The following is a 12,620-nucleotide window of genomic DNA, read 5'->3' on the forward strand; positions in this document are numbered from 1 at the left end:
TAGGTTCTCCTGACAGAGTTTTGGCCCTGCTGTTCCCTATGATGTTATTTGAAACCAGAAGGTAGAACTGGAAAATTTAAACAAATCTTCCCTGAGAATAAGAGATGTTTAGCATTCGAGGTTTGGTCAAATGATAGAAAGAATTCTGAGCGGGTATTGAATTTTCTAGCCCCATGTATCCAGCCTTGAAGTTAATTTCAGTATGAGACTCACTCAGGGAAGCAAAGGGAAATGAATTTGAAATTACTTTGAGTTAAAGAAGCTAAAATTCACATTGGTTAAATAGCAGAATATTTAATAACTTTTGTATAGGCCACACACGGTGGTCAATGTTTCAGGCTGAATCAGAACAATTAGTTTGGGGAACTTTGGACCTTTTTTTTCCAGTTATGTTTTGTGTTGGACCTAGGGCTTGAACTCAGGGCCTAGGTGCTGTCCCTGAGTTGTTCTTGCTCAAGGGAAACACACTACCACTTGAGCCACAGCTCCACTTTCGGGTTTTTTTTAGTAGTTAATTGGAGATTAGAGTCTCACAAGCTCTCCTGCCCTGGCTGGCTTTGAACCTAATCCTCTGACGAGCCTCTGAAGTAGCTAGGGTTACAGGCATGAACCACTGGTGCCTGGTGAACTTTGGACTTATATTTCAATTGTTACTTCTTTTTCTTCTTGGCAGGAAAATAGGCAAATGAACAAGCTTCCATCTGACTTCGTAGAAACTAATGCACAATACTGCCTTTTTCAGTGGGGTGCTGTTTCAAACTATGCAAAAGGGTTTTGAATGGACTGAAGGAATAGCGCTGTGCTGAAATTTCAATATGGAAACATCCAATGTGTGAATTTCAATATTCACCCTTGTCAGATACCATAAAAGCATAGAGGGCAACAGGAGCGGAAAATAGCCTTTATGGCTGGTGATACCGTCATTGTAATTTAATTTTTGAGTTCACTGTTGTCCATCATCTAGTTCTACAGATGTAGGCTAAAATTGTTCCACAACCTCAAAATGTCAAAAAAAAATTCAGTTCTACTGAGAAACAAAATATTGGCACTTCAAAGTGTGTAGTGTGTATTTTAATTTCCTCCTCTTTGAATTCTTTTCCCTTCTTGTTGCCAGTTCAGAAACTGGCTGGATTTCTGGGAGGAGAGCAGGAAGGAAGATCTGGTCCCTGTTTGGGTCTGATTTCACCTCCCTCTCAAGCCTTTACTTCATCCAAGCAGTGAAAAGAAACTGAGGCATTTCCCTGTGGTGTGGTAACTACAACACAGCCACCAGGACATGACTGCCAGCATCTGGAGCTGGCTGGAAGCCATCAGCCACAGGACATTGTCACTGGAGCCTATAAGCTATGGAGATTTGATGTGGATATGTAATTGTGGTGAGAATATTTCACATGTGATCTACCTTTATAATGAAAAAATAATTAATTAATTTAATATAAAAATTAATCTCTTCCTTAGTATTTTGTAGTCCTGGAGATACCATGAGCATGCTAGCCCAGTGCTCTGCCCCTGAGCTACTGCAATAATCCCAACAAATTTTTAACTGTGCAATACAGGATTGTTAGTTCTAGAGACTATGCTGTCTAGGGGATCTCTAGACCCACTCATCATGTATGACTGAAACTTTCCATTTCCTCCCTCTGTCTCTACCCCCCACCTTCATCCCCTAGTAACCAATATTCTACATTCTGACTGTATGTGCTTCAGTATTTTCTTAAATTAAATTTAATGTAATTTTTGTGCCATGACGAGGGCTTGAACTCAGGGCCTGGTTGCAGTTCCTTAGTGATTTTGCTCAAGGCTGGCATGTATGTACCACTTGAGCCACACCTTTACTTCTGGCTTTTTGCTGATTCATTGGAGATGTGATTCTCTTGCACTTTTCTACCCAGGATGGCTCTGAGTCATGATCCTCAGATCTCAGCCTTCTGAGTAGCTAGGATTATGAGCCACTGGCACCCAGCTCTCACTCCTTTTAAAATCATAATATTTTCATGATCAATGGAAATATTTTTACCACTTGAACCTGGCTATAACTTATCACGATACATGTATGCGTGTGTATGTATGCGTGCATGCATCTATGTATGTAGTCTTATCTTCATCCCAAACTTCTTCTCCAAAAGCCATCTTGTTGACCTCCCATCTCTGTAAATTTACATTTGAGTCCCTCCCCCATCTTCTCAGACTCATGATTTTTATGTTTTTAGATATTCCATGTACAGATGGCACAGATATGCTCAACATCATATCAATTTTGCTTTCCTTTAATCCTTTTATTATCATTCACATAACTGACTTGTCTCATATAAACTAGAATTATTCATCTCCCTCTTGTCCCCACGTTGTTTGTCTCTTCTCTTTTATTCCTCAAGCTTTATCACCTATTAGGGACATACAAAATTTCCTACAAATCTGTTTATTTCTCCGAGTACACTGAGTAATTATTTCCTAGCCCTGAGGAAGGCCTACCTTGTGTTACTCCAAAGAAGGTTCACAGTCTTACAGGCCATTTGTATAAGAATTAAACAAATAGTAAATATCAAATAGTAAATATCAAAAGATTAAGTATGACTGGGGTGGAGTGAGGCGCGTGAAGCTCCCAGGAGCCTGTGTATTCTGTCCATATGTATTTTGTCTTGTATGACCCTACAAGTGTATGCTTTCTGAAACTGTACCTTGCTGACTCTTGGTGTATCTCACTTAACTAACCAGAGACCATGGGCTTGGCAGCCCTGAATCAGCAAGGTGCTGTGCCTGAGAAACCTATAGCCACACTATAGCAGAGGATCTTGAGCTAGACCTTGAAATACATACCATTTCATTTTGTGTATGTTAGGTATGTATGTTTTCTGAGAGACGAAAAGACAGTGGGAGTTGTAAAGCTAGGTCCAAGTTCTGACACAAAGGCAGATCAGAAATAAGCATGGCCTGTTTGGGAGACAGTGAGGATCCTAGCCCAGCAGAGAAAGAGGAGTTGAGGCAAGATGCAACGAAAGGACTGGGCTCTAAAATTTAAATTTAAATTAAATTAAACTTTACATAAAGTAAAGTAGGGCCTTGAAGGTCAGGTTGAGGATGTTGTTTTTTTTTCTACATGGTAGGCAGGCTTGACGTTTCAACTTAGGCAGGAGAAGGGATAAACTTGGGAGCTTTTGCAAAAGTGATTGACCATGATATCTGTGATTATTTGACGAATACAGGGTCTTGTTATTATATTTTGGTCCTCATTAAAACTTTAGTTCTAACTCTGTGATGACTATGGAGGAACCCATGGACGAACAGATAGATGGATGCATGGAGGGATGGAGGGATGGATGGAGGGCTCTTTGGAGTAGAGAAAGTGGTGTCCAAGGTTTACAATACATCAACTTTGGACTCACAAGCCCCTTGACTAAAAGACACCAGCAATGCAAAGGAAGGCAGTGAAACTATGATAGATTATTCTTGCAGAAACATCTTTTGCCTCACAGTTTGGACCCTTCCCACTCTGACTCTTGCCTTCACCATGAGATGGACAAAACCGTGATGCTGGCAGAGACATGGGGTGGAAAATTGCTTGTACTTTACACTTATCCCTAGGCAGGTGCACTGAGATGTTGAGACCAACCCCAATTCAGCTAATAGACAGTCAGCTATTAGACACTTAGCAGCCCCAACCCAATCCAGAAAAATGGAGGAGCCAAACCCAATGACACTGCTTACTTTCCCACAGAGAAATGAGCAATGGTGCAGCACCTTAAGCCCTAAGGTTTGGAGGTTTGCCATGCTGCATTATTGGGGCAAATGTTCCTGTGGAGGAAGGCTAGAGACAGGAAGCATTAGCACAGAGCTGTTGTCAGTCAATTAGCAAGTGAAAGAGGGCTTAATGCTAAGGCAGGGATGTAGGTATGAAGAGAGTGGGAGGAAACAGAAGTAGTGGAGGCCAGGAAAAGGAGCAGGGCAAAGAAAAAGCAGGGTCTCCTACTTTTGCCTGGCCTAAGTAAAAGTGTGAGATGAAAAGCAAAAAGGGGCTAGGGTATGGTTTAATTGTCTAGGCAGAGTAAGGCGAGGGAGGAAGTCTCAGAGAATGGTATGGAAACAAGAACAGAGGGTGAAAAGAGGGAGACGTGGAAAATGAAGGCTTGACCAGAGCCACTTGAAATCTCTTCTTTCACAGTGCCTCGTCAGACTAAACAGAAGAGTGGCATCCCGTGTAGCTGGTCTATGGGCGAGCAATTCCACCTTTGCATCAGGAAGACGTTAATATGAGCTTAGAGGTGCGTTTAACTCTATAGACATAGATACATGTTGACAATATGGCTTTTCTCCATTTTAATTAAAATGTATTTATAAAACAGCTGTGTCATAGGACAGAGAAATTATTTCCAAAAAGGGAGTTTGAGGGTACTTGATTGCTACTTGGTGAAAACAGCTAGGTTTTGAGGGTGTGTTTGATTGGTATGGGCAAAGGCATGGATGACTCATCCTTTACAGCTGCTCCAGTTCAAGAGCAGGCTGCTCTAGCCATCACCTGTGCTGTTCAGGCATGGTGCAGGGCGGAGTGTGGTGCTTCATACCTGTCATCCCAGGTACTAAAAAGGCAGAGATGGGAGCATTGTGTCTAAGGCTCGCCTGGGCAAAAGTGTGAGACCCTATTTGAAAAAACAAAGTAAACGCAAAGGGGAAGTGTGGCTCAAGTGGTAGAACATTTTCCTAGCAAAAAGTGTTAGGTCCTGAGTTCAGTCCTCAGTACTGCAAAAGAAGGGGGGAGGAAGGAAGGAAACAGGCAGCCCCAAAATGAAACTGATGTAAACATGCTTAGTGAAATAAGCCAGACAGAGATGGGGAACTAGTGTATGATTCTATTTGTAGTAAGTACCCAGAAAAGACAGAGGTGTGGGGAGGGAGAGAGAGAGTAAAATAGAGGTTACAGAGAGAAAAGGGAGGATGAGAAAAGGGATTCAGGTTAGGGAGATGAAAACTTCTCTGGAAGATAGAGGTGTACAATGTTGTACAACACTGTGACTATACTTAATGCCTTTGCATTAGTGACTTGCAAATTGGTAAAATAGTAAATATTGTGTCTATTTTGCCACAATAAAAAAAATCAACTAACTTTTGTTATTAGATCCTACGACATCTTTGTGTCCAAAATAACTGTTTAGAAACATGGGAGACTTCTTTTTGTGTGTTCCACCCAGCATCCAGGCGAACAGCTGCAGGAATAACTTCTTTGTTTATGACTGACTCCTTTCTCTTAGCAATGATGAGTAGCATAGTTTAAAATAAATGCAGACAAAACCCAGTGCTTGTCTCCAGTTATCTTGGGTTAGAGTCATCTAACCTTGAGATCCTCAAAACAATTGTTCAAGTTAGAGTACAACAAGGTTAAGGTATTATTTCCTACCTGATAAATATTTACTATTCCCTTTCTTATTATTGATATTTACTTTATTATTTTCATGAGAAAGACTACCCTGAAAATTCATCCTCCCAAGAGTTACTGCATTCAGTAGAACTGTACACAGTAGTCTGTTCTTTTTGTCTACTTAAAACCAAATCTAGATTGTATCTTAATATTAGTTGAAAAGAAATGAAGAAATAGTGTTTTTCCTCTAGGATACGAATCCCTTTATGTTACAGCTGACTCAAAAAATAAAAAGCTATAAAGACTGCCTCCCACCCCATCTCTGCAATCTCCAGCCCTTCCTTGAATCCAGGATGTAAATTTCACTTTTCACACTGTCCTGTTTGGCACATATGTATGGGAAAAGCCTCAGTGCATTCAGAGTTGTTCGTTCCTGAACTTAGCAGACCACAGCACACAAAGCACAGACCTAGAGGAGAGAGTTCACTCAATGAGGTCAAATGATTAACCCTTTATCTGTTGCATCTTACTAGGAAGAGATTCTCTCTTTTCTCTCTGATGCCTGATCTGGACATCAACTGTCTTTAATCCTACACAAAGAAGAGATGGTTTTTTTCCTTCGAACTACTCAACAACTCAACAACAGCCTTTTAGACTTTGATCACCCACAGAAAAACACAGGTTTACACAACTCAACTGTTTTACCTTCTTGGGTAAGGTGTGCCTTCTACTGTATTCTTTTTAGAAATGCCAATGGAAACTTAAAGTAAATGATGGAATGGAGACTCCATTTGGATGGTCATGTTCCTGGGCTCTGCTAGATCCATTACAGTGTGGTCCCTAGAATAAACTAACTTAGGGCCTGCCCATGAAACTTCAGTGAAGTTCAAATTCATCTCTACTCATGACAGGCTGCTGTGATGCAATGAGGGAAGGGTAGAAAGAGTGAGTAAAACAAAACCAAACAAAAAACAACAACAGGCCAGGTGCCGGGGGCTCACACCTGTCATCCTAGCTACTCAGGAGCTGAGATCTGAGGATCCTGGTTCAAAGCCAGCCTAGTCAGGAAAGGCCGTGAGACGCTTATCTCTAATACATCACTAGAAAACCAGAAGTGGAGCTGTGGCTCAAGTGGTAGAGCACTCATCTTGAGCTGAAGAGCACAGGGACAGCACCGAGGCCCAGAGTTCAAGCCCCACGACTGACCAAACACAAACAAATAAACAAAAATCACAAAAGTTATACATCATAAACAACATTTTAGAAAGAGAATGATTTTCTTTTCTTTTCTTTTCTTTTCTTTTTTTTTTTTTTTTAGCATTTCCCAAACATTACATGGGACATTTGCAAAGAACCCTTCCCTGTGGTTCTTAGCTCAAATTTAACCAGGTAATTTTCATGTAATTCATGGCACACTTCATGTTACCTGGTAATCTCTGTCAATGTGAGATTTGCGCATGTCTGCACAGCCTCCTGCTATTTGGGGGTTGATTTAAACCGACAGGTGACGAGAGCTGTGTATGCCTTGGGCTGAGGTTGCTGCAGATTGCCATGGATTTGTGTCTGCCCCTTCCATGCAATCAGGTCAAGGCCTTGGAGGAGTGTGAAAGGCTGGTTTGCCTCTTTTCTTAGTCCTTTGTCCACCAGAAAGAAACAATGGTAAAAGGGATCATTTACCTTGTTTTCTCCACGCTGAACTCACCTGCTCACCGGTCCGGCTGGACTTGTGTGGTATTGTTCCTCTCAGCCCCTTTCCAAAGGGGAGCCCAGGTGTGATAATTGCGGGGTGGCAGCTATACTACGCGCAAGCGGATGCCAGCTGGGTGCTGAGCACGCCCTGCAAGGAGAGTTTTGGGTTTCCATTGTAGTCAACGTCATCATCGTCACCCTTCCATCTGCACTAACTGTTGTTTTAGGTTTCCAGCAATTGGCCAGAGCTGAAAACATAAACACCTCCTTGCTCACCCTGACCCTTTTCTTTTCTTGTTGGTTGAGGAAATACACCCGCGAGACCAACCGCTCACAATGAACCCAGCAATTACAAACCACCATAGGCTGGCGGCAAGCGTTCAAACAACACGATCCCCTAGGCTGGGCAGGCTGCGGGCTTCTGACTTTCTTTGTGATGCTGGGGCCCCAGGTCTGTGGGGGATGCCACCCCCAGCTTCTGTCCTGAATAGCCTCCACCAGTGCTTCCAGAGACCAGGGGGGCACTTTTGGTGACGTTTCCCCTAACTTATTACGAATATACAGCTGGTTTAGGTTACCTGTAGTGCTGGGAGACTTGGATAAAGAGTCAAGACGTGACTAGTTTGTCATCTATGACACATTTAATTGCAAACAATGTTAAAAGGAAAGTTGGATCTCTTTCCCTTTGCCTCCACGTATAGCTTTGGCAGGAAAATCCCAAAGGAGCATTATGAGAAGGCTGAGATTGAGGGAGAGGGAGAGAGTGATATGGCAAGCGAGCAGAGCTTTCTACTCATTCCAGAAAGATTTATTCGATCTCTTCTCCATATGTCACAATTTTAGTGAGCGAAACACCCAAAAGTAATGGCGGCATTGAAGCTCGCAGGCAAGATTGTCTAGGGTGAGGGTTACAAATGTGAGCTGGGTAGTTCTGCTGCTTGGCTTTGAAGTCCAGCTCAGCCACCTCCTTGCACAAGTGACCTGACTTCCATGTGTCTTCATCTTCTCACTTCCCCAATGGGATGGATGTCTTTACGTCCCTCCTAAGATAGTTGTGAAATGGCGATGGTGGTATTCCTCATAGGGCTGTTATTATAAAGATTAAGCTGTGGATGCCTGTAGAACCCCTAGAAAAATTCTCCACACATAAAGGATACCAAGTACATGTTTCTATGCTAATTGTGTGATCTTGTAAGTAAATCACAGGGAATGGAAAATGATTCCCTCCAAAACTTACTAGGAAAAGACTACATAGGCATGATTTTATGGTTATGTTCCCTACTGCAGGTAATACAGTGTTTAAGAAATTATTTTTGGCCACATTGTACTTTGGTTTCCAAATACATAGAACATTTGTCCTTTAAACAATTCTTTTTAACTTTGTTTTGTTATACTTAAATAATCGTACAAAGGAATTTCAATTCAACATGTCAGCTTTTGAGTAGAGTACATCTTGATCAGATTTGCTCCCACCCTCAAGTTTTCTGGTTCCATTTTCACATAAGGACAGCTAGTATTATGGCTGTATTTTTCCACTATTCTTCTCTCTAATTATCCACTGCCCACCCCCCCCCACCCCCCTACTTAAACTCCATCACTCTCAGACAAGACATAGTTCAGCTTCCTGGTATGTATTTGGTTATATTGTCAGTTAATTGTTGATAGTGGTTACACCATGGAAAGTCACACCTGTGTGTACGATACTTTAGTTGGTTTGATCTTGACTGTGTATATAAGCATATGGCCTTGTGTAGTTGTTCATATGTTTATATTTTAGATCTAACTTCCACATATGAGAGAAAACATGTGCTCTAAACAATTCTTTGGTATGAATTACAATATTATCCCTAAGAGCATGTAGAAGGGAGGTTTGCCTCCTCCTCCTCCTCACTAGAAACCAGACTGATCTAACTGGGTGGTTGGATTGAGTACTCTGTGTTCTCCTGTGGCTCACTAGCATACAACATGCATCTATTGGTTGCTTTTCTGCCATGAGATGGACATCATCTTGACACCACTATGGTACAGCAGGCAAACAATGTAAGCAAGAGATCAATATTTGTGGTCTCAACCATTGACATTGGTAGAGTGTGAGGTTATCATTGAGCTCAGCAGAGTGATATGGTATTAGATTCGACCCATATCCAACTAAATCACTGTGTTCTCTTTCTCTGGTGAGAATTGCTTTTTTTGTTAGCTGGTTGGTTAGATGTTCTGGAAAACACAGAAGTTTCATGTGCTGAAAAGGATGCATTGCATCCCAAACAATTCTTGTTTCCTTGCTAAATTATTATAGATGCAGTAGCCTAAGTAAGTTCACTGTTGTTTTACTTACTCAGCAGACCTGTAGGTAGTACCTTGTCTGTGTTGGGAGCTGGACTAGAAGCTTGGGGAAGCAGATAGTTCAGAAATGCGTAAGATTATGGCAGCATCTGTTTCAGGACAGTACAGTCCTAGACATTTATTTGATGGGCAAAGTAACTTTGAATTCTAATACACAGCTCAAACTTACAGTGTTTCTCTCTAGTTATAAGTTGGTATTAACTTACCAATTTATAACTTGGAATTGACTTAATGGTTACCCTAATTTATTACCTTGATAAGGGCAAAAACTTAATCAGATCCAGCAAACCTTAACTTTTCTGGTTAAAACATATGTGCTTATTTAAATTCATCTTTGACTGAATGGCTTCTCTGTCTCCTTAAAATATAAATTGCCCACTGCTGGCTTTTATACTGCAGTCATTTCTCTATTTGGGGCTGATATCAACAATAACCAAAATCTCTCTAGATTTTGACATTTCCTGACTATTAGAGAAGAAGACAATAATAGTTTCTGCAGTTTTCCTTCCAAAAATCAGGTTGATAAAATTTCTGGCCAGAACTTTCAATATAATGGCTTCTATTCTTTTCCATGATATTATGCTTAGGATTTTATATGAACTGAGGAAGATTTCCTTAGACTTAAGATTTCCTTAAATGTTTCTGGGTATATCTTATACCTTTTAATAGCAAGATAACTCATTTTAAAATAAATTCTATTTATACATATAAAATTAATTCTAATATCTAAATAAATATATCTAATATCTCTATAAATATAACATCCTTCCTCCCTCCTTTCCTTCTTCTTTCCTTTTCTACTTTTCTTTTTTGGTACTGTGGATTCATTACTTGCTAGCAGCCACTGAGCTACATCCCACCCCACAACATTTTTTTTTTATTATAAACATGGACAAATGTTAGTTTTACAACTCAAAGTAAGGGGCTGGACTCAAAAAAAAATTTAGAATAGGAGCAAAAGTATTCCCCCTTCCTCTAGTGATCACTCTTTATAACTAACAAGAGGAAAAGACTGTCCTATTTTTTTTTAAAGTATGTCCTATTTATTTCAATTGCCAAATTAACAATCTTGAATAACTTAAGAGCCTCTCTCTTCAAAAAAGAAATGAGAAAAAGATTAAATACCTGATAGAAAGACAATGTTTGACATCACCAAGGAGATGAACAGAGAAGTTGCTAATTGTGTAGTACTTGTCATCTCCCCCACACTAAGTAGCTTCTGAAGATGAACACACTTCATTCTGTTTCTATCCCCATTTTTCAGAAGAAAGCTGAGGCCTGAGGAAGTTCTAAAGTTTCCAAAGTCACAAATGGAGAGAGCTACATTTCACCACCAGACACGCCAACTTCAGATCCAAGTATTGGGAAGTGTCTTTACTGTATGATGCTGCTCAGATTCTTTTTTGCATCTTGACTTTATTCCATCTTCATTCCTCACCCAAGAATCAATGAAGATAGGAGAAAGGACTCTTTTCAATGGGAACTGAAATTTCACACGCTTTTTAGACCAGCGCTGGGATCATTTACTTGAGATGAATAGAAATATTTAAAGTTCAGAGGGTTTGTAAGAGGTAGTTCCCCAATTTTATTGTCTTTTGTCTGCACAATATACATTATTTATAAGGTGTTCAATTATACTACAAAGGGGTAATATGTTCCCTTTGGAGATGTAAGACACATTCTTGAGGGATAATATAAGTTGGCCATGCCTAGGCCTGCATTTGTGCATGTCTTTGTGAGACGTAGGATACATTTAGGTCATTTTAGGTCTCTTTCAGTGGCGGGATGAGATGGGTTCTAGCAGTTCATTGGATTGTCTGTGAAATAATTCCAAATGGCCATTAGACTCTTTCCTGCCCCCAAATCCTCTAGTAATTCCTAACTGCTCAGGTGGACAATACTGTACCACCCTAGGCCATACCCATAATCTTTTCTTTTCTTTTTTATTGTGCTCTCACCGAGGCTTAAACTCAGGGTCAGGGAGCTCCCACTTACCTTTTTTGTTTTTTTTGCTCAAAGCTTTTTGTGCTTTGTGCTGGTGAACTGGAGATAGGAGTCTCATGGACATTTCTGCATGGGCTGGCTTTGAACCGTGAGCCACCTAAGTAGTTAGGAGTACAGCCGTGAGCCACTAGGACCTGGCCAACAGCTAACATCTAATCTTCTCAGACAGATGGTAACTTTGATGTACAAAGGGGAAGTCTCATTCATTGCTAGGGTGCCTAGGGAATGTAGTAAGGGGCAGGGTCCCTCAGTTATCTATGGCCACAGCCATGCTGTGTTACAGATCTCCCTGCCCCCCAACCTGAATCTACATGCATCTAATTGATGAACACTTGTTATTGTTCTCAGGACCATGGGTCCTCGTTGTAGCTGGACGAACTCATGCATCCATGGCCAGATGCTGGTGGGGCAAGCAGGTCAGCTGATCTTGGCCGGGCTCTCCTGTGTGTTAGGGTGAGGTTAGTCTAGGATGGCCTGCATGGGGCAGCTCCCCTGTCTGTCCTGTTTTTTGGGGTACTCCCTTGACAGATAGAGCACAGAAAGGCCGAGTTCCCCAGATCTTAGGGTTTTTTTTTTTCAGCAAAAGCAAGTCACAGGGGCTGGGAAGGTGGCGGCCCTGGGTTCGATTCCTCAGCACCACATAAGCAAAAAGAAAAAAGCCAGAAGTGGCGCTGTGGCTCAAGTGGTAGAGCGTTGGCCTTGAGCTGAAGAGCTGAGGGACAGTGCCCAGGCCCAGAGTTCAAGCCCCATGACTGGACCCAAAAAAAAAAAAAAGCAAGTCACAGAGCCAGCCTAACTGAAGCAGCGGGATATTGACCCCATCTCCTGCCCAGAAGAATTCAAAGTCACGTTCCAAGGGGACATGTAGATAAGAAGGACTGAAGAGTCATGACTGTTTTCAGAATCCATTGGCCATAACTAAAAATATCCCCCCCCCCAAATCAGGGAGTCTTATATCATCCCCAGTTCCCCAGCAGAAGTGGAAGGATGGAGCAGACAGAAGGACAGGGCTGGAAGAGTTGCTGAGGGCTCCTGTGTTTTCCAAACCCTCTTGACTTGTCTTGTACGTGACCATAGAGTATCTCCTCCCCCAGGTGGTCATAGGAGTCCAATGGGATCGTGGGCACCACATTACTTTGTAAACTGCAAATATTGATGCCTATGTGATCCATCGTGGCTACTATTCCAGTTGAGACTGAGAAGCCTTCCTGCCCACTCCATTTGTGTGATAGAT

The 12,620-nt window shown here is 41.5% G+C and overlaps 1 protein-coding gene across 3 annotated transcripts in view; it reads right to left on the reverse strand.

Annotated features, from left to right (window-relative positions):
- The window catches only part of Runx1 (RUNX family transcription factor 1), an 803,982-nt gene that overhangs the window by 235,840 nt on the left and 555,522 nt on the right, over window positions 1-12,620 (reverse strand). For all 3 annotated transcript variants that reach the window (XM_070030636.1, XM_070030638.1, XM_070030635.1), the window contains one exon: window positions 7,053-7,187. The gene's annotated coding sequence lies outside the window, so the exon portion shown is untranslated. The remainder of the gene's footprint in view (window positions 1-7,052; window positions 7,188-12,620) is intronic.

This window comes from Dipodomys merriami, unplaced genomic scaffold (genome assembly GCF_024711535.1).
Source record: "Dipodomys merriami isolate MVZ:Mamm:240054 unplaced genomic scaffold, mDipMer1.0.p SCAF_2, whole genome shotgun sequence".
Classification (NCBI taxonomy): domain Eukaryota; kingdom Metazoa; phylum Chordata; class Mammalia; order Rodentia; family Heteromyidae; genus Dipodomys; species Dipodomys merriami.